Source organism: Eschscholzia californica, unplaced genomic scaffold, assembly GCF_041429995.1.
Source record: "Eschscholzia californica isolate CP2 unplaced genomic scaffold, dmEscCali1.0.p SCAF_3, whole genome shotgun sequence".
Lineage (NCBI taxonomy): Eukaryota > Viridiplantae > Streptophyta > Magnoliopsida > Ranunculales > Papaveraceae > Eschscholzia > Eschscholzia californica.
Window position 1 is genome coordinate 22,354,458 of NW_028238420.1, and position 27,699 is coordinate 22,382,156.

General features: G+C 37.3%; 2 long non-coding RNA genes across 2 annotated transcripts; one reads left to right on the top strand and one right to left on the bottom strand.

The window, feature by feature from the left end:
- The first annotated feature begins 21,814 nt into the window (after positions 1-21,814).
- On the top strand, positions 21,815-22,772 carry LOC147549043 (uncharacterized). The gene is made up of 2 exons (XR_015237957.1): positions 21,815-22,566; positions 22,657-22,772. It is a non-coding gene; the product is annotated as an uncharacterized LOC147549043 (long non-coding RNA).
- An 862-nt stretch (positions 22,773-23,634) lies between these two features.
- LOC147549044 (uncharacterized) lies at positions 23,635-25,557 on the bottom strand. Its single transcript, XR_015238154.1, has 3 exons — positions 25,249-25,557; positions 24,222-25,119; positions 23,635-24,144 (listed from the first exon to the last, which is right to left on the bottom strand). It is a non-coding gene; the product is annotated as an uncharacterized LOC147549044 (long non-coding RNA).
- Positions 25,558-27,699: the final 2,142 nt, after the last annotated feature.

Sequence of the window (27,699 nt, forward strand, 5' to 3'; positions counted from 1 at the left end):
GCCGAGTTGAACTATTTCATCCTTTGAGTCTGCCATAAACGGTTTCAAAGCAGTCATTTAGACTTTCAGGAGTTGTTAATTTATCATTAGCTAACAACGAGAAGATCATTGTATAGACTTAAATCATGACAACACAAAATCATGTATTAGGTGTGTTAACCTATTTGTGTCATTGACGTATTTACTTGTTTCATATCATGCAAAGTTAACATGGAAAATATTCACATATACTTTTCAGTTCATGTAATAACAACATGGTTCGTATGACAGATAGATACTCAGTCGTTTTAGAGTTATATATAGATACTCAATTGTTTCAGAGTAAATCTAATATATTCCAAGTCTATTTCAAACATAGAGCGTGTATGTTCATGTGACGTCAATGAATTGTGTCTTGCATGTTTTGAGTATAAGTACTCTTTTGAGCTTTCTAGCATGCATTGTACTAGTAATATAGCATGTAGCATGTTTAGTTTGTAGTGGCAGTCAGTTGTCTACATACTTCATCGATGAGTTCATATGCATTGGATCGTTCCTACTTGTCATTGTTTTCAATGCAGCATATGCATATATACCCCCCTTAGTTTGATTTTTAGTGAGAGTAATGAACTAATTATCAAACTAGAGAAGTATAACCAATATCAGTAAGAGTTACTTTCTGTTTTCATGTCCTTGCTCCGTCACTTTTGACATGAGACCTTTGTCTGAAGAGTTTTGCAATGAGTGAGGAGTTCAGTCTTGCATTTTCGTCGGAGTTATTCGTCTTTTTGTGTTTAGAGTGTCCTGCATAACACCATCCTAAAAGAAAAATATTTAAGAGTTTTTTTTTTTGCATTGATGAGCAGGGTTTAAAGGGCCCAGACCCAGACACAGAAACTAGCTAAAAGCAACAAAGAAGCAAAAAAGCAACAAAGAAACAAAAAAGCAAACTATAAAATCATTCCCAAAACTTTCTTAATCTCACTCTACCTCCCCTGTCTTCTTCCACAATCTTACTCAAATCAGGAGGCAACTTGGTTGGGTAAAATTCAACTTCACCACTAGGCTTTCATCTTGGCAAGGAGGTCAGCTGCCTGGTTAACCTCCCTAAAGACATGCTTCACTTTGCAGCATTGAAAGGACAACCAGAGTCTCTTAATTCTCAACCAGATAGACCAAGCATTCCATGGAGGAAGCTTATCAAAGCTAGATAGCAGCAAAAACACAGCCATAGAATCAGTGGCAACAATAACCTGATCATGCATATATGACTTAGCCAATCTCAACCCCAGCTCCACCCCCTGAAGTTCATGAGCCAAGACAGAAATAACAGAGCATGAACCAGCCCCCAAGGCCACAACAATACCAGCCTCATCCCTGAGAAGAGCACCATAGCCAGCAGCCTTCTTGTCCAAAGAACCATCTGAACTGAGAAGAACCCAACCACTATGAGGCCAAGACAAAAATATTGAAGAGTTAAAAGACTTTATATTCTTTTTTAGAAGAATCCTGATCCTGTGCTCCCGTTAAGGAAAACTAAAGAGGTTCTCCTGTTTATATTCAATACCGTTATTCGGTAATGAAAGTTGTTTCTCTAATCCAAGCTTATGAGTTTTCAGTCGGGCTAGACGTTATGTCAGCTTTTCACCGGTTGATAGCTTTATAATATAAGATAATTAAAGCATTTATACTTATTAGAGTCCACGCCAAGATATTAAAGTCAAAGCTCATGCTTGATTCAGCGATTTGGTCACCGAGTCAGTCGAATGATAAAGTTTCGATTTCGCACAAGTTGTGATTTTTTTCATCCAATAAGTTTCATGTGCTAAAAATCCATTCTATATGATGATTTTGGGGTTTTACCTCAAAATCGACCCCCCAGATTGTAAAAGAAACTGTAGCAATATGAAACTGTACCAAACTTGTAAGGTTTTGCTGTGAGGAGAGAGAAAGTGACGCGAGGAGAGAGAAAGTGGTGTTTTCTAGGGTTTTTCTGTCTGGAAAGCTTGCTGTCCGGTTTGGTTTAATCTCTGGCTATGAGTGAACCTAATCTGCGTGATGGAAGGGGGATAGGGGAAGGATGTTATTTGCTGGCTGGGAATCGTTTGCCTAGTGAAGATGAAGAAGATGAGATGGAAGAAGAGTCTGAACCATGTTCAAATGATAAACAATCAAACATGGAACAAGAAAAATCAGACCCTGTTGGTCTTCGATTTACAGCAACAGCTAAAACAAATCTGGTTAGTTCGAAACCTTCTACACGAGTTAATAATTCTAATGCTCAAGCTACTGTTAGTGTTCTTGAGGGACGAACTAGTGGTGCTGTTGGGAATCGTTTGGTCATGGGAAACAATCGTTTAGCAGATTCAATAAAAAACAACATGTTCGCTAGCGTTCTTTGAAACCCTAACGCTGGGATCACCATGAACAAAGAAACTCCGGCAAGGCAACAACAATCGACGGCAACAGTACCACTGCATGAAACCGGTATTAGGGTTCCGATAGGCAACACAAGTACTACTGCTGCTGGGGCAGTTCCAATTGCTGGCCCAGAGAGGGTGGGTGCCTCCAAAAAGACGAACTGGACAGACCTATTCAGTTCACAAAAAGCACCCACGGGAGCTACTCTTAGTTATATTGCACCTACTAAAGTGAATGGTCGTTTGGTTGCTAAAGTTAAGGTCTCGGACTTCACAAATGAGATCAAATCTTTCGACAACATTCTCATTGGCAGTTTTGTGGGTGAGAGACTTGCTTATGGCTTAATATACAGTGTCTTAATGAAGAAGTGGAATCCGAAGGGTGAGATGAAGCTAACTGTCCTTGGAAACACAACCTATGTAATACATTTCTCGTCGACTGAAGATAGAACACGGGCACTGGATTTCGAGCCTATATTTATAGCAGGGAGACTCTTCGTAGTTAGGCCATGGAGATTTAATATCGAAAAAGAGTTGCAAGAAATGCGAACTGTTCCACTTTGGGTTACATTGCGTAATATCCCTCTTATCTCTGGAATTCAATAGGAATCTCACACATTGCTAGTGTGTTGGGGGTTCCATTAATGCAAGATAGCCGATCCGAATTGAAGGAACGAATGGCATTTGCTCGGGTTTGCGTAGATTTAAGGGTTGATACTGATTTACCTGACGAAATAAACATTTGTGCTGATTATGAAGGCACGGAGCATGAGGTTTTGATCCAAGTCGAGTACTCATGGAGGTCGGCCAAGTGTGGTACTTGCCAAGTGTTAGGGCATGATGACGAAATATGTCCAAAGCAATCAAAACCCAACAAAGATGTTGGTGCAAATGTCGGGGACAGATTGCAACCAGATTTGATAAGCAGGAGGTAAACAAACCGAACCATCGACTGGGCACGAGAGGGCAGGTTCCGGCTAACCAGAAGCCTAATGACCATGAACGACATGATGGTACTCAACCTGATCGAAGAAACGGTTCTGGCCGACAAAGAGGAGTCAGGAAACGACTTGCTATGGTTAATGCTAGAGATACCACGTCACAAGTGTTGGAAGAGGACCGGCAAAGAGAAAAATGGTGGTCGGTGGTTCTTTCAAAGTCTAATGGTTTCAAAATAGGAGCAGGCCCCGTGGAGAAACCTGACCAACAACGACTTAAGGTGGCAAGACGAAATGATAGGTCACATGGTAACCCATTGTAACAGGGACTACTCGCAGGTAATGCCTTCTCGGTTCTATCTAATTCTGAAAATTTAGAATCAAATGTTTCTGGCCGACTATATGAGAATGAATCCATAATGAGTGACCAGAATTACCATGAGGAGGATAATGTTGAGAAACCTAGACCACAGACAGTCCCAAACTTACATGCTACTGTTTTGAGATCAGATTGTCGTATCGAGACCCCCAAGGAGGTCGAAACATTATCCCAATAGTTTAATGATAAATCTCGCATGTTGGAATATGAGAGGTCTTAATGACACTCTCCGTATGAAGAGTGTTAGCGATTTTGTGAGATTGAATCGTATTGGGTTGTGTGGTTTTTTAGAAACTCATGTCCAGGAAAGGAATAAGACTCGTATTCAGCGTAGTCTTAATTATAGCTGGACCTTCATTGATAATTATGTGGTTGTTCCGAATGGACGGATTTGGATTGGATGGGACCCGAGTAGGGTTGATTTCACGGTGTCCCATATTGGAGGACAAGTTATTGCAGGTGGAATTCGGTTCTCAGATGGTTCGGGTTTTCTTTTAGCAGTGGTGTACGGAAGCAATAGTACTGTTCATCGCCGGGAGCTTTGGAGGGACCTTGAGTATCTCATGATGGGTTCTGAGGCTCCGTGGCTAGTGCTAGGTGACTTTAACACCACGATGCTGGCTAATGAGAAGAGAGACGGTAATAGTCTACCATCTCAAGGCTCTAATTAGATGTTTGACTGTGTTACCGATTTGGGATTGTTCGATTACCCGTTTACAGGTTGTTCTATACATGGTCTAACAAGCAGATGGGTGTTGCTAATGTTAGTTCCAAGATTGATCGGTCTCTCATTAATAGTGGTTGGTTAAACTGCTTTCCCTTAGCTAAAGCAGATTTTCCACCACCTGGGGATTCAGATCACTCTCCTATTATTATTCCGTTTGCTGCACCTAATATACACCGGCGTACTCCGTTTCGGTTCTTCGATGCCTGGACGGAGGATTCCACGTTTCGAGCTTTTGTTGTTGATGTATGGAAGGTGTCAGTATGGGGTAATCCGATGTTTCGTATGGTGATAAAACTCAAAGCTTTGAAGGCTCGTTTGAATGACTGGAAGAAAGATCGGTTCAATGGGCGACGAACCAGGTAACCATTAACCGGAATTTCTTACATTCAGTGCAGGTCCGATTGCAGGTAGATCCTGCTAACCCGGTTTTACGGAGGCAAGAGAGAGTAGCGATTGGAAACTATAGCAATGTTGTACGAGATGAAACAGCAAGGCTCCGACAACGTGCTAAAGTTGACTGGCTCACTCTCGATGACAGCAATACAGCTTATTTCCACAACTCTATTAAGGAGCGGAAGTCTCGGAACGCTATCACTCGACTCACTAGAGCGGACGGTTAGGTGGCCGAGGATCCAGCGGAGATAGCTAATATGTGTGTGGACTTCTATCGGGACTTATTTGGTCGAGAGGACGAGGATAATGAAGCATTAGATCCCATAAATAATGTGGAGTTCTCACGCCCTCTTACGGAAGCTGAAGGAGCTCTTCTCATTACGAGGGTGACGAGAGATGAGATCTTTGCTTCCTTACAGACTATTAGTTCTGATCGATTGCCGGGTCCGGATGGGTTTTCTTCCCATTTTTTTAAGGTGTGTTGGGACATTGTGGGACATGATTTTGTGGAAGCTATCCAGAGGTTCTTTAGCTTAGGAAAACTTCTCAAAGAGGTAAACTCTACTTTCTTAACTCTTATTCCTAAAATAGATAATGCTTCTTCGGTGTCAGATTTCAGACCGATATCTTGTTGTAATGTGCTGTATAAATGCATTACCAAGATTCTTACTATACGGTTGAAGGGAGTTATTTATTCGATGATCAGCCCGAACCAATCAGCCTTTATTTCTGGCCGTACTATTCAGGACAATATCATGCTAGCCCATGAGATTGTTCGGAATTACCACCGACCAGACACCTCGGCTAGGTGTACGGTTAAGATTGACCTTAAGAAGGCGTATGACACAGTTCGTTGGTCTTCCCTATTCTCAGTCCTTGGTAAGTTTCACTTTCCAAGGATATTCATAGAATGGATACGGGCATGTGTGACGATGTCTAAATTCTCGATTATGGTTAATGGTGAAGCCCATGGTTATTTTGATGGGAAGCGAGGTCTACGGCAGGGTTGTCCGATCTCTCCATATCTGTTTGTGTTAATGATGGAGGTATTCGCGGTTCTTATTGATCGAGAGGAGAGAGCAGGTCGGTTTCTGCTACACCCCAAGTGTCGAGTTCCGAAAGTTACTCACCTTTGCTTCGCGGACGATCTCATGGTCTTCTTTCGAGGAGACGTGGGTTCGGCCCAGTCTCTCAAAGGTGTGTTAACTGGTTTTCATCGGGCGACGGGGTTGCAGGCCAATGTGCTCAAGAGTACGGTTTTCTTTGCTGGTCTTACGGCCCAAGGTCAGAGTGATATTACTAGAATTCTGGAATTCGGTATTGGTTCTCTTCCTATCCGATACTTGGGATTGCCTCTTATATCGTCTCGTCTCACATATAGTCACTGTATTCCGCTGATTGATAAAATCAAGGGACGAATCCAATCTTGGAAGAGTCATTTTTTATCGTTCGCGGGGCGAGTTCTCCTCGTAAAGGTGGTTTTGAATAGTATGTTACTATATTGGGCAGCAGTGTTCGTTATTCCCAAGAGAGTAATAAATGATATCAACTCCATCTTTAGCAAGTTTTTGTGGTCTGGTGTGGATATGGGGTGTAAGAGAGCTCCCATTGGCTGGGAAAGCCTTTGTTACCCCACTGACGAAGAGGGACTTGGTTTTCGTAATATCGAGATGTTGTTCGAGGCGTCAAATCTTCGTCATATATGGGACCTGGTTAGTGGTAGAACAACTTTGTGGGCCGAGTGGGTGAGAAATAATCTCATCAAAGATCACCACTTTTGGACTTTATCAGCTTCAAGTAGAAGTTCTTGGTGTTGGCGCCGGATTCTAGCCAGCAAGCCGACGGCTCAGCGACTCCTTTGCATTTCTCTGGGGGATGGTCATGATACTTATTTCTGGACTGATTTATGGCATCCTCGTGGTCTTCTTTATTATGCATTTGAGAAGACACAAAGATACAGTTCTCACCTTCACATAAATGCACGGGTTTCTCAGTGTATTGGGCAGTCAGGATGGGTTTTTCCTACTCATATAGCAGCTATGTTGGGGACTATCGAGGTTGAGGCTAGAGAGGTGGTGGTAGATAGTACTCGCAGAGACGAGGTGATCTGGATGTCCAGCCAAAATGGAGAGTTTACTCTCAAAGAAACGTACGAAGCAATTCGGCCCAGAGGAACTCGGTTGAGCTGGACTTCCTTAGTATGGTCATCGAGTGGTATACCCAAACATTGCTTCATCACGTGGCTTGCCTTTCGAAGACGCCTCAAAACCAGATCTCTTCTGGCTAGTTGGGGTATGTTTATAGACACAACCAGATCTCTTCTGGCTAGTTGGGGTATGTTTATAGACACTACATGTGTTTTCTGTGGGGTAGATGAAGAAACGGATTTCCACCTATTCTTTGGTTGTTCGGCTACGAAGAATATATGGGAATCGCTATTACTCAAGATGGGATTCCAGAGAGTATGTAATGTCGATTGGGAAGAGGAGTTACAGTGGTGTCTGAATCACTTTGTAGGGAATTCTATTGCTGCCCGGGTAGGTCGTCTGCTTTTAAATGCCTATGTCTATCATATTTGGAAGGAGCAGAATAACAGGGTATTTAGAAGTAATGTCATGTCACCGGGGCTGATTGTCCACACTATTTGTGATGAAGTGCGGATCAAGCTGAATACCGTTACCAAACGGTTTGAAGATACCGAGGAGAATCGGAGGACCATCGATTGCTGAAATCTTATTATCTCTCTACAAAAGCCGGTCTATACTTTATGTAAATGGACTCGGCCGGTGGCAGGGAGATATATGAGTAATAGCGATGCACGGAATCACCCCTATAGCCAGCTGCAATTAACCAACGGGAATTGCCTAAAATATGGGAATCTCTCCTTTACAGTTATCTCTTTCTTTCTCTCTCAACCGTCCTCTCTTGTTTAACCATTATAGTAAGTCGAGAGATTGAGATTGAAGGCTGGAAAGGCAAGAGAGAGAGAATCATGAAGATCTTCTCTCAAATTAGTATCTAAAACAGAGAAATCTGGATAGAGATGATATGATATTAATCTAGAGAGAGGATTGATTGATCCAGTAGATTGAAGATAATATTTTGATGAAGATAGAAAGAAATCAGAGAAGATAACCAGAGAGAAGATTTGATAGTAGAGAGGATTTGATTGGTATACTTAAGAGAGAAATATATTTTCAAATGGAAGAAAAGATTGAAGAAGATGGATTCGGTTTAGCTAAAGAGAGATTTGGAGATATCTTCTATCTTCTGGGATCACAACTATTTATATAAACAAAGGACAAGAAGAGTGAGGAAAATATCTCGGTTGGGGGTAAAAAAATCAGCCTCTCGAGCTCACCAAACCAGGAAGATCAGAGAGAGAGAGAGAGAGAAAGAGACAGAGAGCATTTTTTTATCATCATCTTCTTCTTCTTCTTTTGGTTTTTCTTGTATTTTTAGTGAGAGAAAGGGAAAACAGAGAGAGAGAAAGAAAGAAACAGAGAGTTAGAGAGAGAAACATAGAGAGATTCAAAGAGAAATGTATTCATGATCATAAAATTTGTTTTTTGGTTGATTTCATCAATATAGTTTCCTTCTTTTCAGTTACATTAGATATAGAGAGAGAAAGGAAGAGTTATATTAGAGAGAGAGAGATTACAGAAAGTTAGGGAGAGAATTCAAGTGGGGAAGACGAGAAAATCCATGGGAAACTTATTTTGCCACAGAGAAATCGTTTTCGAGAAGATGAGAAAATCGATTTCCCTAAGGGTCTGTTTGTCTGTAAAACAGTAAAATCAGAAGGAAAACTGCTCCTTAGGGTGCGTTTGGCTGCCAGACAGGAAATCAGCAAGAAAAGTTCTGTTTTCCTTCCATTTTTCTCTCGTACTTTTCGTATTTATTTTAATCTCGTATTATAACTGAACATCTAATCTAGGGCTAGGATGAAACCATGTTCAATCTTTTAATCGGGGTTTTAACGAAAACATCTCCCGGAATTAGGATAGTTCATTATCCGAAATTCTGAGTTATAAAAAAAGAGATTTAATTTATCTAATTATTGGTTCTTCAACTGATTGTATGTGGTGAATTCAGAAACCTTAGTCTCTCTCCCATTTCACCTCCCCCCATTTGAGTTCCTTGTATCATTTGTATTTTCTTTCCGTAATTTTATTTTAATATTTTATTCATTTCAAAACCAAAACCAAATCATTTTAAAATCTTATTACTTCCCAATTTCTAGAATAAGTTTAACTAGTCTCTGAGGAACGAACCGGTCTTTCCGGAAATATTACAACTTGACACCCGTGCACTTGCGGGTGTAGACCTATTTAGGAAACTTTCTAGGCCCACCGTTAGACATGAGTCGATTAATGATGAGTCGAAAAAAGGCCAATCTTCCAAACACTTTCTGGGATTTATACTCAAACACGGTCGTTCTTCCTACCTAACCACATTCCGTCGATAGCTGAAAAGACACCATAAGAGTATGGGATTGGAATGGTTCCAAAGAGGTCTTTTTCTCAAGGTCTAGAGATATGAAACTAACGTAAAAGGTTATCGAGAACCAAATTGTCATATCAGACAAAATATTTTATGCGATAAAGAAATACTAGGGATTCTTCCACAAACAATCAGAGAATAAGGTAGTTGTTGCTCATGATGGTTTCTTGCTTGAAATAAGAGTTATTTCCAAGAAGACAAGTGGGAGAAATTTAAGATATCGAAGAAATTCGATCTGAGCATGCAACAAACAGACAGTGATGTATGAATGTCAATAATCGAATTAGATTCGCAAGAGAACCCTCAAGAAGTTGAGAGCGTCTCAAAGTTGTTCAAACCCCTTTTAGACCTTAAAGGCTCATAGATCTGTCTCAGAGGATTGGAAACATGCTGAAGAAGAAAATGAGCTACCTACACAGAAGTTGTGACAGAATCACTCCAAAATATGGCTTAGAGCCATAAGATCAGAATGGAATCCACGTCTGAAATCAAGTTCGGAACTTGATCTATTTGCTTAGAGGAATAGTTCCTGTTAAGTACAAATAAGTTTTTCATAGTAGAAAAACAGACAGGGGTGGAAACATTGGTGTTTCCCAGAGCAAGACTAAGAAAGACAGTCTCAGAATTCGTGGTATAGACCACGAAAAGACCATCTCTCATGTCACGAGGCTTAAAGACCATACTGATCAATCACTGTCAAAAGAATGTGTACATGACACATTCTAAAAACTGGTGAAAATTGCAAGCTTCAGAAATCCGTCTATGGTTGAAGCGGGCAAGTAGGAGTAGGAATCTTCGCTTCAGCAAAGTAACCAAGAGTTGGTTTCTTTGAGAATGAAGAGAAATCTTGAATTCAGGAAGTTCAAGAAGGTTAGCGGGAGTGACCCAGTTTTCCTTGGTCCGCTATGTAGACGACATACTAAAGATTGAGAATAACATTCTGATGCTAAAAACAATTTAGAATTGATTTAATAAAAGGACCACACACAAAGGTGAAATGCTTTTGGGTATCAAAGATCTATGGAGATAGATCGAGAAGATGATAAGAGTTGTTCAAAGAAAAGTTCTTGAAAAGGCTAAATGAGAAAAACTCAAGTAGAGTATTTCTACCCAAGTCTCATGGCACACAGCTTAGCAAGACTCAGCATCCCAAGGATTCTGATGAGCAAGCATGAGAAAGATGGTTATGCTTAAGGCATAAAATCGGTCATGTTGGACATGATTAGCATTCGCCTCGACATCTCAAAATACTTGGAGTATCTATGGTCGTCACCAATCAGATCCAGATAAGCTGATCTGGATTGCACAAAGTTCTTGAGAAGAACTTGTTCTCGGTAAGAAAATAAAAGGTTGAAAAGTTATATGTTGCAAACCTCCAAAATAAGAGACAATATTGACTTGGAAGAACGGGAAGCTGGAAGGGTTCCAAGCGAAGACTGTTGAAAACTTTACAAATAAAAGAAAATAGTCAAAGCTTGAGAAGCTTTAATTTAGTATTGGAATACTAAAGTTCATAGCCCTTTTATGGGCTTCCTTGGCCGGCCCACTTAAGCTCCAACAGGCCATGAGATGGCCGGCTCCTTGCTTAGGTCGGCCATCACATGGCCGGCCACCTTAAAGCCTTTCTAGGCCTCCCTCTCGGGCCCGGATGTGAGTGTGTGTGTTCGGACTCCTTCGAACTAATTGGACTTACCAATAATGGATCCAATCCACCTATTTGCCAATCTCCCACTATTCAATTCTCTTTGTTCAAACCATCACTCTTATGTGTAACCCTTGTAGGATCCGGTTTATGTTAGCCGCGGATTACGAAAGTGATCCGACGATCGTAAGCGACTTCTAGCTAAGCATTACGACCCCTAATTCGACCGGACTAGATGATCTTCCGAGTAAGGTCATCAAGATCCTATTCGTCAAATCGTACGCATTGACATCTTGGTCGAAGGACATTCTATCCATAGAATACCATTCCTTCAGACCAAGGGAATATATCCTTCAGATAACGGTCGGGATTTCGCCACTCACATCATCTTGCTTTCACTTCATAATGGGTTCAGTCAGTTCAGAAGGTACTATAATATGTATGGATGGGATAAGTCTGTGGAGGAACTACACGCAATACTCCAGACAACCAAGGAGAATATTGCAGTGAATGAACCAAAGAAAGAAGTTCTAATGGTTCAAAAGGATAAGGGATTCAAGAGGGACGGGAAACAGAAGAACAAGAAGAAGAAGTTTGGCAAAGGAAAGAAGAAACCTGTTGCTAAAACCAAGGGAGTTCTTGCTGATTCCAAGTGTTCCCACTGTGATGGCACGCGCCATTGAAAGAGGAACTGTCTGAAATTCCTTGAGGACAAGAAAAACGGAACCGTGAGTTCTGTTTCAGGTATAATTGTTAAAAGTTAAAATTGAATAAATTCCCCTTAAAGGTATATGATACCTAATGCTCATAACATTTGGAATGACTAGAGCAAAAGGGAGTTAAATATTCAATGAAGAGGAGATGAACCAGTCAAAGGCGAACGAGGCAAGAGTTGTTGAGGGAGCTCGAGAAGGGTTATAGTCTTCTTTAGGCATTTACTTTAATTAGTTTTATTTTGAGACATCATCTCTGTAAACTAAGCGTTATGGAGAAAGTAAAGTATTTAGGTTAATATTTTATAAAAAAAATGCCTAGTTAACTTTTAAAACATTAATACCATATGATTCAACCTAGTTATTCTAATCTAGTCATATATGTTAATTAAGACACGTCTTAAGTAACAAATTGACTAGATCATCTTTCAAAGAAAGATGAGTCAACCAATCATGAAATCTTATATTTAGTATGAGATGATGACTGATCTGACTAGAATAAACTAAAAGAATACACGATGAAAGGCCTGTTCAAGGAACAAGATCGAAATCTAGTATGGAATCAAACTTGACTATTAGAATTTGATAAAAATCAAACTCTAAGTTAAGGCGACTTTCTAAAAAAAGTTGTAAAGACTACATCCCTTTAGAAGACATATCGTACTTTGTTAGACAAAGATCGATCAGATAAGTCATCCGAAAAGTTTTCCAAAACAAATGTGTCCATATAAATTGCAAACCCAATAAACCTAAAATCTGATATAGCTAAGAAGAGAAATCCACAAGAGTATGGAATTTTAGAAGGTATTCTGAAATAGTCTTTTGTGTCTAAAAACGTTTCTTTAAAGAAATAAACGGGGTTCTTCCCCACAACATCGGAACACAATAAGATTGTTGCTCTCGATGGTGTCTTCCTTGAAAGATATTTTTCAAGAAAGCCAAGTGGGAGAAACTATCGAATTTGATTCGAACCGAACAACAAGTGGGAGTGCATAGAGACTCTTCACAAACTAGTGGGAGTAAGTGGAAACTCTCCGAGAAACTTCTTAAGAGTTAGGAAGGTTTCATAAAATTGTTCCAAACCCCGAGTGAGCCCTTAGAGGACCCACTCAAAAGCTATAGCAGAAATCGGACTATGAAAATTAGCTAAGAGCCAAAAGATTGACTAACACAAGGAGAACGGTAAAACTCCTAAAGCTGTTAAAGTAGGCAAACCAAGACGAAAGTCAAGAGATGCACTACAAGTAAGAGTTGGTATCTAAACATTCAAGAGAAAATTCAAAGAGTTTGTTTTTCTAAGAAGAATGAGTTAGAATCTTTTAACAAGAAGGTAAGTGGGAGTAAATCAAGTATGTTTTTTGTCCAAGTATGTGCGACATATAGAAACTGAGAACAACATTAGTTATGTGATGGTATACAATCTTATCCTGTACATCAGTCTAATTATTCAACCATATAAGACAATCAACCATAAGAACATGGTTCAAATGCATCTTTCAGGAACTTACACCTTCAAAGCACATTTCCTTCCAAGGAAAAGTACTATTTTAGTAAAGGATATTTACTAATATGAGCAATGTAAACTTAACGAACACATTGCCTTACAATGAAAATCAGTTTTTTGTCCGTAATATGAGATTGCGCTGTCATATTCAGTATTGTTAAGATCTGAAAGCAGATAAATTATCAAGATTAGACAAGCACATAAAAAGAAACGAAACGAAAACTGAGGAATCAACTTCCTAGCAAAGTAAGAAGGGCGGTCGCATATTAACTTCAGTCTGTTGTAAGATGTATAAGGAACTAGTAACAACTCAATTTCCCTGGATGTATAAAAAATAGAAACAAGGTAAATAAAGGCAATTTAATCCTAGTTGCACAATTAGAATCCATAGAATTTCCACAAATCAGAAGATACCTTCTCAGCAATGGCTGCAAATGGTCAGATTTTTAACCAATATTTGAATGTCAAATATATGCAGTCGATCAACGAAGTGGATTTCAAAGCTACGCAGTCAATCAATAAAAGTGATTTTAAAACTACAGAGTCCAGTAAATTATTTTGGAGGATTTTAGTATTAGGAAAAGCAGCAGACGAGATAACATGTTTTGACCACTAATCAGTATTATCAATCCTAGTATCTACATTCAGAACTCTAAGTTAATGGTCATGCACAAGATTAAAGTCATTCCACCTTAAAAGTATTTGATCATGTGTTGATTTTTTCATTGAGGAGATTAGAGATTTATCCTTGAGGGAACAACAATATGAGTTTGTTTATCACCTTTCTAAGGTATAAGCTCGCTACAAACATCTCGTAACCCTCATCCGGCAAGAAGAACCAAACATCAGCAATGAAGAGAAAGAAAACCACAAATAATAACCATAATCACCCCTGCAACTCCTCACAACCTCATCTACAGATATAACTAATCTAATAGTCTATACATCGAGCAGATTAGTTGAACTATGTAAAATGTAATTTGCCACAATTTGTGTTCATCTAAGTGGTGCAGTAAACATGTAAAATGTACATATAATATGAACAACCAAATGTTAACAATGAAGATAAGGCATTCATACCTTGAACTCTAGAAGTTAGTTTCTTGATTGTTAATTTGTTCCCCATACCTACTAAAAGTATGACAATTAACCGTCAGCTTCTTGGGCTCACAGATCTACTTAGTATATGCAGCTTAACTGTCAACTGCTTTATTATGATAATTGTTGTACATGCCAAGCCAAGTGATAGACCCCGTAAAACGGGTCTGAGTTAAGGTTGATCCTAGACGAATTCGTGGGTATAGAAGGTTCGATCTTAACCTAAACTTATGTTACATGTCAATTGGTCACTGCTAATACAAGCGAGTCAAGGTAAATATGATTACTTTAAGACTCGTAGAGAATTGTAACAAGATAACTTGAAACTCAGGTTGCGTGTGTTTTCCTCTATAACACGCTACTCCTAAAATAAATCAGTTGAGATAATAAATGTTTTGTACACTTGAGCTAAGCTTCCTTTTGGATCAGTTTGAGCCCTAGACAATCGGGACCAAAAATTTTGTCATGTAGAAAAACAGAACCCTCGTAAAACCAATTGTTTCTTTTACTTTGAGAAACTTTGGCCTACCCATCACTATTTATATGAAGTATAGCCACGCCAATTTGTAAAAAATATAATTAACTGAAAGAAATCGGCAGAAAATGGACCGCTTGAGGTCAATGCTCTAATACAGGTTGGTTCTCGTCAAACCGATACTCCTGTTTGATTGCCACTAAAATAACTATGACTGTAATTCCCCCAAGTTTTATTCTACATGAACATGTATTAAGTTATGGATTAATTGAATTTCGCCATGTGGATTACGAAAGGATATCGACGTCTGATCCTAGGAGAAACAAATGTGTATTGATTTACTTAATTAATGAAGACAATAACTTTGAAGTGTAGAACCTAAAACGGAAGTTTGGTTTCTTACCTCTGTTATGATCTCCCAACGAGCATCTTGTAGACTGACGAAACAAACTAAATGTAAGAGTGTAGAGCACACAGTCATTACTTGAGAAGTTAATTTCCCGAAAAAATAAACAGTTAATGCTAGATTTTAGATGAAAGTTTCTAGATGATACATTAATCAAAAGTAAAACATACCTTGAATTTGTAAGTTTGTATAGAAAAAAGTTTCTTTTAGCTCTACCCAAGATTCATCCTTACTCACCATCTCTGTACATTCTACATCAATCAAAGGTACCAAACTAAACTCCATAGCAATTCCTTGTGTTAAGGGTTATTTCCATCGACATACACAATCCTGGTTGGAATTCCACCACTACCGCCATCTTTATGTGTTAAGAAGGTACTTCGTGTTAGAATACGTAATAGGATTAAAAAAAAAAAATTGCTGCTATCGGATGTTTAATCTGAGTTTGGTTACAAGGATTAGTGAAAGGAAGAGGCTAGAGAGTTCTCGGGCTGCAATTTTGTGTTCAGTTTCTTTAGTTGATGGGTTGCCGTTTTAAGGTTACAAGTTAAAGCTTCAGGTAAAGGTGGGTAGTTTCTTTAGTTGATGGGTTGTTGTTTTAAGGTTACAAGTTAAAGCTTCAGGTAACGGTGGGTAGTTATACCTATTCAGTGACGGTAGTGGAGCACGCCTCTTTAGTCCGGATATCAAATTCACAACTAATAACTCCTCAAAACTCCAAAATCTCCGCCATTTTGAAATCCATCTGTCCCAATCAGCACAACCCGGTATACACACAAATTCTAATAACTGGATGTGTTACAGATATTAATAAAACAACAGCAGGGGTAAATGGATGCAAAACACCAATTGAAATTCAACAAGTACAACAAAATATCTAGAGATTTGGTAGCTTAACCATGTATCAGCTTTCTAACAGGCTCGTCATCAATGAATATTGCATATTTAATTTTAGTATAACATTTAGATGTAGAAATGTATCCTCGAACAATTTTCAATACGCAGTAAAAGTCACAACATGAAAGAAAATTGAAGTACAACACCAAACCAACAGTGGAGCAAGGAGATGATAACTTCAACAACGAAAAATAAACATTAGCAGCCAAAGGAATGAGAAAAACGATATAATATTAGAAGTCTTGAGAGAACTTCCTGTGATTCAAAAATCTAATCCCTATAATATCCACTAAGCTACATCATAGACTCGAGAGGCAAAAACTAGGAAGAAGATGTCATTGAAGGAAAACTGATTGAATCAAAAGGATTTGTATACCTTGAATCGCCGACAACTGCTTCATTCCAATACCTCTTCGAAAAAATTGGCTCGAAACATCACCCAGAGTTTCGGACAAGTCATGAGGAAATTAGTAAAATATGCAAATGACTAGTCTGACCAGAACCACTAGTGGTACCCTTTAGCTACATATCTTGACCTTCATCGTGAAAATATTACCTGCATTACAACTTAGCTCAAGATACTGAAACTTAATAAGGATACAGGAAAGCAAAAGCTAACTGAAAAAGTCACCACAATTCCTGAACCCGAAAATGGTATGTTGTCATAAGAGTAGCACAAACCAGCAGTAGCTTCCCGGCTTCCATGCGTACAAATATCAGTAGAAATGCTGCGTACGCATCCACCTTAAATCTTAATATCACATTTCAAAAAGTGGCAACTTTCAACCTCACCGTTTTCAAAGTAAACAGTATCTCAGACTCAGAGGTTAACTCTGTTATCAAAGAGGCTACTGATATAACAATTTTTCCATGCCTTTGTAGACTACTAAATTTTGGAATGAAACGTTCTTTCAGGTTCTGCAGTGTGATTTTACAAAGTAAGCATAAATCCACAAAGTAAAAGCCCAAAAGTTCAAATATTATGTTAACCAATTTATACAATATATATATATATATATATATATATATATATATATATATATATATATATATATATATATACTTCTTTGTACTTTTCTGCCTGTGGTGAAGAACTAATATTTTACATGAATAATTTAATAATTTGTCAAGTCTGTTTAGAAGTTAAACCAAACAAGTAAAGTGTCATTTCATGAACAAAAGTTAAGAAAGCTTCAAATTCAAAGGCTACAACATCGACACCTTCATATGCACCATTGCTAAGTATGAGTTTTGTACGAGAAAAAAGAAGACTAGAAATTTATCAAAAACAAATAGAAGTACCAAAAAATAATAATACCCTTGTCGTGGCTCGAACCAACAATGCCAATAAATTCTGGAAAGACCAATAAACATATCCAAGATTGATTACTATGAAAATGTGAATATGAAGCTAAAGAAATTATTTTTACTTGCCCAACTCAACCCGCAGAGGGGCACATTCACAGGAAACCAGGATATGAGATGAAATCAAATTCAGAAGAGAAATAAAAACAATCATTTTTTACTTTAAAAAACTTTTATATTTCTAAACTTTTGCTCCTTGCTTGACATCCTAACTTTCTATATATTGTGTAGGTTCCAGTAACAACAAACCGTGAACCTAACATATATGTTTACTCTAGCTTTATCAAAATTTGATGTTTTCCTCAATAAATCAATTGTGCAATCTTCTGCGAATTCAGAAATAGTTTCTTCTCAAGCAAGTATCAAATTGTTAGCCTCGGAACATCGTTAAAATATCCGGGAGGTAGAAGTTTTAGCGTACTATCCCTTTTTTTTGCTTTTGTATGATGGTGGAATGTTATCTAATATCCGATCATATTTATTAGAATTATAATTAAAAAAAAATAACTTTCCAGCTATTAATGAATTAAGTTCTGAGAACAGTACTATCATATGAAAATACGTCTAAAGTAAAAGTACCATTCCTTAAATTAACAATAAAAAAATTTAATTCATATCGTAATCCACTACAAAAATTAAATAGCATGGCAAAGCAATTTGTGACAAACAGCATGTCATAAGCAATTTATGACAAACAACATGACACATCAAATATACTATTGAATCTTCAAATGGTTGCTATAATTGTAGGAAAAGAACATAATATAAGTTCTTAGGTAAAATTTAACAAAGGTGACTTTGCATTTTGCACCATAAGTGCAATGTCAAAACTACACTAGTGCAGCTTCCAGGAAGCATTAGCAACTGGAAGTCTGCAGCTGGAAGAACAACTGGATGTAAGAGTTCACAAAAAAACAATATGAAAGAAAGTGTACAACTAAGGCATGCACAAATTTAGCAGTGTGCAAGGACTGCACTACCAAGCAACCTAATTATGTACCACTAACTTCTCCATCAGAAACGTTTGTTTTAAACATTGATCATATTATCATATGTTGTTCCCCGCTGAGGAAAGCGAGGTCTGATCCTTGGAGAAACAGACATGTGATGATTTACCGAAATAATGCAGACAATTTCTTTGAAGTGTATAAGAAAAGAAGAGTTTGTTTTCTTACCTCCATCATGATCTCCCAGCAAGCATCTCGTAGACTTCAGCTAACGAAACAAACAAAATGTAAAAGTGAAGAGCAAACTAAACTCCGTAGCAATTCCACATCAATAAATAGTACCAAACTAAAACCCGTGGCAATTCCTTGTGTTAAGGGTTATTGCATCGAAATCCACAATCCTGGCTGGAATTCCACCACTACCGCCATCTTTGAGTTATTAGAAGGTTGTATTGGGTTTGGTAACAGGATTAACAAAACGATTGCTGCTTTTGGAGGTTTAATCTGAGTTTGGTTACAGGCTTATTGAAAGAAGAAGCTAGAGAGTTTTGGGCTGCAATTATTTTTTCATTTCTTTGGTTGATGTGTTGTGGTTTTAGTGTTAAACCTATTCAGCGGCAGTAGTGGCGCAACCTCTTTAGTCCGGATTTCAAATTCATAACTGATAAATCCTCAAAATTCAAAAATCTCATCCATTTTCAAATCCATCCCAATCAGCGCAGCCACACAAAGATATTAGTAATTGGATGTGCTACATACATTAACAAGAACGACACGAGCAAATAGATGCATAACACCAATTTATCAGCTTTCCAACAGACTCTTCATTAAGGAATGTTGCATTTAGTAGAACGGCATGAGCAAATAGATGCATAACACCAATTTATCAGCTTTCTAACATACTCTTCATTAAGGAATGTTGCATTTAGTAGAACATTTAGATGTGGTAAAGTTTCCTCAAACAACGTTTCACTACGCAGTAAACTGTTAAAGTCACATGTACAGAAAATTGGAGTACAACACCATACCAACAGTGGAGCCAGGAGATGATAACTTTAACAACGAATATAAACGTCAGAAGCAAGCCTGGAAAGACCCGATGGTGTATTAAAATGTTTGGCTTCCAACAAAAACCACACTATTATGCAAAATTGAGTTAATGTTGAAGGATAATGAGTTATGTTCAAACAATTACTTGATACCCATTTTTGTAAAACGAACTTGAACAAAGAACGAACATCTGTACGTGGAGAACATTTCATGTGATATAGCTTAGTATAACTTAAAAGTTTAGAAACTAAAGAGGAGTTGGTTTATTACCTCTCAATGTCATGAGCTGCCTACAAGCATCTCGTCGGTCTCATCTAACAAGAAGACCCGAATACTGGAAAATATTTATCAACACCCTCCTCTACTCCACAATGTTTCCTTTTCATAGTCTTCACAACTACACAGCAGAGGAAGTTGTTCAGCGCAAACAAAAAGAAATACAGAGAAAATTAACCGTTAGTTTTGTCCTTTGCCAAGCACTGCTTACAATTTCTAAAATAATAAAGTTTTGTCCTGATGTCTTTTCCCAAGCAACAACATTTACAATGAGACCTTTCCATTTGTTATTGATGCGAGGCGTACTCCATTTGGCATGTAGTCTATTTATTCCAAGCTCGACATCTCCAACCAAGACTTGGGTTTTATTTTTGCCACTAACTATTAAAAGTTTAAAGCTACAAAAATTAAGAAGCTTTCAACAATTGTACATGTTCCATAAGGCACTATAGTATAATATATTAAGAAGCTTTAAACAATTGTACATGTTAGAATATATAGTTAGTCCCACATTGTTCAATTGCTTAAACTTTTCTCTTGTACTACTCCTTATAAAGATCTTATGTAATAGCTATGAGAATCAATACAATTATACAATTTCTCTTTTCTTACAAGGTATAAGAGCTTCTAGGTTTCTTTCTTGGGTTAGTCGTTTATAGTCTTCCGCTAACCGGCGGCGGTAGTCCCATTAATGACTACCGTCTGCCGGGCTTTTATCGGTTTTTGTTCAAGTTTAGTGTTTTTTTTTTCTTTCCAATAAGAGTAGTTCTTTTCTATTGTTGAGATTTAATCATTCTTCAGTACTTTTCTCAATAGTATTTGAAGATGATGAAGATTAACAAGAAGATGAAAGATCCAAACAGGAGTGATTTGTTGAAGAAATCACATGATATACTCTTCAATGATCTCAAGCATTTCAAATGTCAAGTCCTCCACAACATCAAATCTATGTGTATCCATAGTCCATGAAGTTATATTTTGAGAGAAATTGGAAAACTATTAGAGAGGGGGAAAAGAATTCATGGAATACTTGTTAAAATAGTTATATACCCCATGTTTATCTTGAAACTATACTTATAGTTGTCCGAAAGCTTGATTTCCAATATGATGCACATGAATTGTTTGATAGAATGTATCAAAGAAATCATGCTTATTCTCAAAGATGGTTTTCTTTTGATGTTTGAAAACATGTTTGTGGGTTCCTTTATGGCAAAAGAGTTAATCCGCTTCGTTGATTTGCTCATACTTCATGAGAATTCTCAAATGTTTGTTCCATTAGTAATCTACTTGGTTCCATTAGTTTTTTTTTCTATAAGATCAAATGAAGAGGAGATAAGAGAAAGAGTATAAATGAGGAATTGAAGTGGAAAAGATTAAGAATGGTGATAGCTAGTGGTTGAAAAAGGATAAATAAGATCAAAGGTTTGCATTTTATATGGCGTAAGAGATATAAGTAGTGAAAACAAATGAAAATAATATAGTCAAATTAACCTTATATTTAGGCCATATCATACCATTTTATATAGAAAAAATTAAAATAATATGGTATTACCAATTCCACTCATGCTGAGGGTTCATAAAAGGGAAGGCTTCTGGAACCATGATAACACAATCACACGTGCTCTTAAGGAATGTGTTAGATTTATCCTCTATGTGCATTGTGCATATTCATTAGATAGCATCACACTTTGTGAGACAATCACAGAAAATTTGGATGTGTTACATTTAACTTCTAAAAAGACGAGATAACATGCTTTGACCACTAATCAGTATAATCAATCCCAGTATCTACATTGAAAACTCTGAGTATCTGAGCATGCACAAGATTAAAGTCATTCCACCTACAAGTATCTGACTGTGTGATGCTTTTCATTGAGGAGATTAGAGGTTTATCCTTGAGGGAACAACAATATGAATGCATAAATGTTGGTAAAAACATCTCATACGATATAGCTGAATACAGTGACAAGCTAAATATGAGTTTGTTTATTACCTTTCTAAGATATAAGCTTGCTACAAACATCTTGTAACCCTCATCCGGAAAGAAGAACCAAATAATTAGCACCGAAGAGATAGAAAATCACACGTATAACTGTAATCAATATCATCCTTGCAACACCTCACGACCTCATCTACAGATACAACTAATCTAATAAATAGTTTGTACATCGAGAAGATTAGTTGAACTATGTAAAATGGAATGGCCGCGGCTTTGGGGAATAAAGAAAATTCTCCGGGGAATAAATTCTCGAGGGAATCCAGATTTTTTTGAAAATTCTCCGGGGAATAAATTTTTGTGGGGAATACATAATACAATTTTTTGAAAGTTCTCCTCCATCTCATCTGTTCTCTCTGCCACTTCATCTTCTCGACACCTCATCATCTTCTCCGGCGAAAGTCACCGGTTGGCCAATTTTCCGGCCGGCGACCTTCAAACATAAAAAAAAATTATTTTTTAATTTTCTCTCTCCTCTCTCTCTCTATCTAATTTTTTTTTTCCTTTTCTCTCTCTCTCTAGAACAGATCTAGAGAGAGAAGGTCTGTTCTCCAAGTATTTATTCAGTGACCTCGACCAGGACTCTTTAATGGAGTAATGGCTTCCCTTCTTCTTCAACCTCTCTCAAACTTAATTTACCATCAAACCCTTTGCTTCTCCAGAAATTCCATTCATACCCAATTTCTCCTGCCTCAAAAGATCCACAAGAAAAACCCCATCTTCCTCAATAGACCACTCAAAATCTCATTTGTACTTGCAGAATCAGGTTCTCCTAAATCAATTGATCAAAAAATCCAAACCCTTCTTAAAGAACAATCAATTGATCAAGAAATCCAAACCCTTCTTAAAGAACTCTCTGTAAGCTAACCATCCCATTTCTAGGGTTAGGATTTGTTTAATTTTCTGTTTAACATAAATATTGAACTTTTTCCTTTGTTTGTTTTGCAGGATAGTTTTGCACTTCCTACAGATTATTTTGCTCAACTCCCTAATGATCTTCGTCTTGATGTAAGTATGTTTAGGGTTGTAAATACTAGTTTTGACCTAATTGATGGTTTTTTTTATTTCTGATTGTGAGTTTGGAAATGTGATTTGGGAAATTTTGAAGCTAAATGACGCAGCTTTTGACCTTTCTAATGGACCTGTCTTTGATGAGGTTCGTGTCTGTTCTCAAAAAATTTTAGAGAGAGAGAGAGGAGAGAGAAAATAAAAAAATCTTTTTTACTTATTTATGTTTGAATGTCGCCGGCCGGAAATTTGGCCGGCCGGCGACTTTCGCCGGAGAAGATGATGAGGTGTCGAGAAGATGAAGTGGCAGAGAGAGGTGATGAGATGGAGGAGCCTTTTTTATAGCATTTTCTCAAATTAGAAACCCCTTAGCAATAAAAAGAAACATAAAAAGTCAATCTTATTTGACTAGTTTTAAGAATTTTCTTTATTCCCCGGAGAATTTTCTTTATTCCCCAAAGCCGCGGCCAATGGAGTTTGCCACAACTTGTGTTCATCTAAGCGATGCAGTAAATATGTTAAATCTACATATAACAATGAACAACCAAATACTAAGAGTGAAGATAAGGCATTCATTACCCAAGAAGTTAGTAAAATGTCATATGAATTGTATTCCCTAAACCCTTTAGCTTTCATATCTTGTCCTACATCATGATTTTGTTTCTTGAACACTCGAGAGTATTCAATATCATGTGTTGATTTTGATTAAGAAAAAATTGACTAAAACTCACCATATTGAAGAACCAGCAGTTGCATCGGGGCACAATCATATAATCCTTTTTGAAGCTGAACAAAGAGTTTTGTCTTCTTACCTCTGTTATGAGCTCCCAACATGCATATTGCAGGTCATAGATGACGAAACCAACCAAATATTAACAGTAAACTGAAAAAACTCCTAAGAAATTAATTTTTAGGGAAATTAAACATGTTTCCACATGGATGAAACTGCAGGGTTCCTACAAAGTATAACTATTTCCAATCTTTTCGTCTACATAGCATGTAATGGTTATTTCCCTTCTTGTTGGGGGTTTCACTAACAAAACATGCAAATATGCAGCAAAAATACTGTATTTCTGATTTGTCATGCTATAGCTTGGACTGGAATTTCAAGATCGACATGCTAAACAAAACTAAACACATAACTGTTTTCTCCAACAGAAAATTCTCTACTGAACTTGTAATAAAGCTTAAAGACAAAGTTACATAACAATTCATTATTCTCTCCAAAGTAAAATAATATGAATCAACCAAAGGAAGAATAGAGACATAGGTTACTGACCCGCTTCTCTAGGTGCCGCGCCTAGAGCTATGGCTGTACTGCTATAATGCACTTGGTGCCCCCTATGGTATCATATGTACCACAGCCACTTTGGACCGAAATGGTCTCAGTAAATTGGCATGTTCAATAGAGGCTAATCACCTAATTATCTACATTACGATTTGAAGTTAGAGATGCACGAGAGAGTTATAGTGCAAAAGCTAAAAACAGCGTTATGTTTTCTGACCTTTGTCTTGAGCTCATAAAAAGCATATAGGGCGCCTCAGCTGCCGACACAAACTAACAGTAACAGTAACAAGAAAACATTCATTACCAGAGAAGTTAATTTTTCAGATAACTAAACATGTTTGACCACTAACTTGTAAAATTATCAATCCTAATATTGACATTATAAACTCTGAATTTATGGCCTTGCACAAGAGTAAAGTGATTCCAACCTAAAAGTAATCAATATCATGTGTTGTTTCGTTGAAAGCAGCGTTTCATCACTAGAGGAACGCAAACATGAATGCCTAAATGTCCCTGAAGTACAGTTTCTATGGTGTCGTTGAATATAACTTCAATGTTTAGAAGCTAAAGGTGAATTTGTTTATTCCTTCTAAGAGTAAGCTTCCAGCAACATCTCGTCCTGTTATCTGTCAAGAAGAACCAAATATTAGCATTCAAAGAGAAATAACGGAATAAATATATGTTTCGTCATAATCTGTACAGGCGCCTTCAAAGATAAAGTCCTTGGTCGTCCAGGCTATCCGATTAGGAAGAAGAAACAAAAGACAGGACACAAATATGTCCTGACGCCACCCAAACCTCAATATGTATTACATTGTTAACACTTAACAACATGGGTTCCAAGCGACCGTGAAATCATAAAAAGAAAGAAATCTAGCCCTTTCTTCGCCTCTCAACAAAAAGAAACAAAATTCTTTTGGAATTAGTGGATAACGAGGCATCACAGATCCAAATCTGCCAATCTGCTTATCCCGAGCTACCAATCTGCCCTTGAAAATCTGCCTTTTCTTCGCCTATCCCGAGCTACCAATCTGCACTTAAAAACTGCCTTATTTCTCAAGATCCAAATGCACCAAAAGATGACGAGGCATCACAGATACAATTGATCTACCAGTCTGTACATCAAGAAAATAGGTAGAATTTTGTAAAATGGAATTTGCCGAAGTATGTGGGCCTCTAAGCAGTGCAGGAAATCATTTGTAAAATGGAATTTTCCAGAGGTTGGTAATACTAGGTAGTCATACCTTATCAATGATGGTGGTGGTGTAACCCTCTTTCATCGAGATCTTAGAATCATAGCTAAGTAGCTAAGAACTCATCCAAATATTTTAGTTCCTCCACCTTTGAAGTCCACCCCTCTGGATCCTAGATGGCCGGTATACACAAAGATTGCAAATTTCTCCAGTTGCACGTGCTACCTGATACATTTTTACATAATGTCCTCCTCTTCAGGACACCTTTCCCACATCCGCACTACTCCTTCATCTCTATATTATTCGAAGATGAGAGGAGAATCCTCCTGAACACAAGATAACTTTTCAAACGTAGACTGTATTAATATGGCGAAACACAAGATTAAACTGATTTCACCCTAAGATTATTTGACATCAGTATTATAGAAATACAAATCTGAATGCACCAAATGTACCTAAAGAAAAGTTCCAAGGTCAATATAACTTAAGGCTAAAGAACAACCTCCCAACGTTATGAGCTACCCAAAAGCATCTCGTCAATAAGAGAAAGAATTAGATACTTTATTGAGACCTCATTGCAAGCGGAAGACGTGAAAGGGATGTTATACCACTGGAATAGGAATCTAAAACGGTCGACAACTATATCGTTCCATGATTTTGTTTTCAATTGGGAAAATATTACGTAATAACATATACACCCGCCGTATAATGTTGTAGCCAGAGTTTCAGGACAGAGTTTTTATTCTTAATATTAATTCAAATTCAAATCATTCAAAAACATAAACGATAATTGTGATTTATGCACAATATTCTACACATTTTTCCCCTCTCTTTCTTAATCTGCTGCATACTATGTAAGAACATAAAGATATATCCTTTTGTAAAGCCAGTACAGTTGGATTATTAGAGAAGAAGTGCTTACCCTAATTCTCTTTATTTGCCATAGAATTTTGAGTTGCCTCCTGATCTTGTAGCCTGTGCCCTGTGTTTTAGGACAGAGTTTTTATTCTTAATATTAATTTAAATTATTCAAAAAAATAAACGATAATTGTGATTTATGCACAATATTCTACACATTTTTCCCCTCTCTTCCTTAATCTGTGTTGCATACTATGTAAGAACATAAAGATATATCCTTTTGTATAGCCAGTAGAGTTGGATTATTAGAGAAGAAGTGCTTATCCTATTCCCTTATTTACCATAGAATTTTGAGTTGCCTCCTGATCTTGTTCCTTAATCCTTTTGTAGTTACACAAAAGCGATCTATTGTCGAAATATATCCTTGTTCATGGCACAATATCAACACAATCTCCATCACCATCCTTAGCACCTCCTTTTCTTGATCTGTACACGTTGATCTATCTTTTGTTTTAGTAAATTTTTGAAGCTTTTTTTTGAAATTTTGAATGAATATATAACGAATATTTATTTGACATACATAAGATATTTTAACTGGTTTTCAGTTTATTAGTTCCTCATATACTCAAAAGTCACTCCTGCAAACCTGATACCAGCATTGCATTTTTCATGTATATATATATATATATATATAACAGAACAGTTATTTTCAGTACTCAACCCAAGCATTCTGCTATCATTTGTAAAAGCATAAGAAAGTGAGCATGTACTCTGCCTTCATCAATGTGATATCCTCGTTTTCGGTAGTTAATCTCCAACGAACAATTACATCAGTTACCAAACCGCCTGCCTCGATACATAAAATATATATATATATAACAGAACAGTTATTTTCAGTACTCAACCCAAGCATTCTGCTATCATTTGTAAAAGCATAAGAAAGTGAGCATGTACTCTGCCTTCATCAATGTGATATCCTCGTTTTCGGTAGTTAATCTCCAACGAACAATTACATCAGTTACCAAACCGCCTGCCTCGATACATAAAATAAACCCATATAAGATAACAACGTGGTCTTCTGTAACAAAACAGTTAAGTTTTTCAGTAGTCAACCCAAGCATTCTGATATCATCCGTAAAAGCATACAAGAAAGTGAGCATGTACTTTGCCCACGTAAACATCAAAGTGAGCTCCACATCTTAGGCAGTTCGTCTGCAGCGAATATTTACATCACTAACCAAACCACCTGCCTCGATATATAAAATAAACCCATATAAGATAACAACATGGTCTTCCGAACTTTGAAGTAGAGAAGTTTTTTTTTTTACTAAAATGACCAACCCCCCATTAGCAATATTTTGTTATTACCAAAAATAAACTGCAACATATGAACATCTTAAAATATTATTCCTCTAACATGAATAAAAAACCGAAGGCAGATTTTAGTGGAACTCCAAACAGAGATATATCTTCCAAGAAAAAGTTTCCACAAAACACCAGTTATCTTCGAACCTAAAAAATAACACAAAGGAGAACCCGCATAAAAATGTATAGCAAGATTCTTAAAATATGGCATGCTAGAAACTAAAGATGACATTTAATCAAGGAATGAAACTTCCCGAAATTTCACCGAAATTTCGCGAA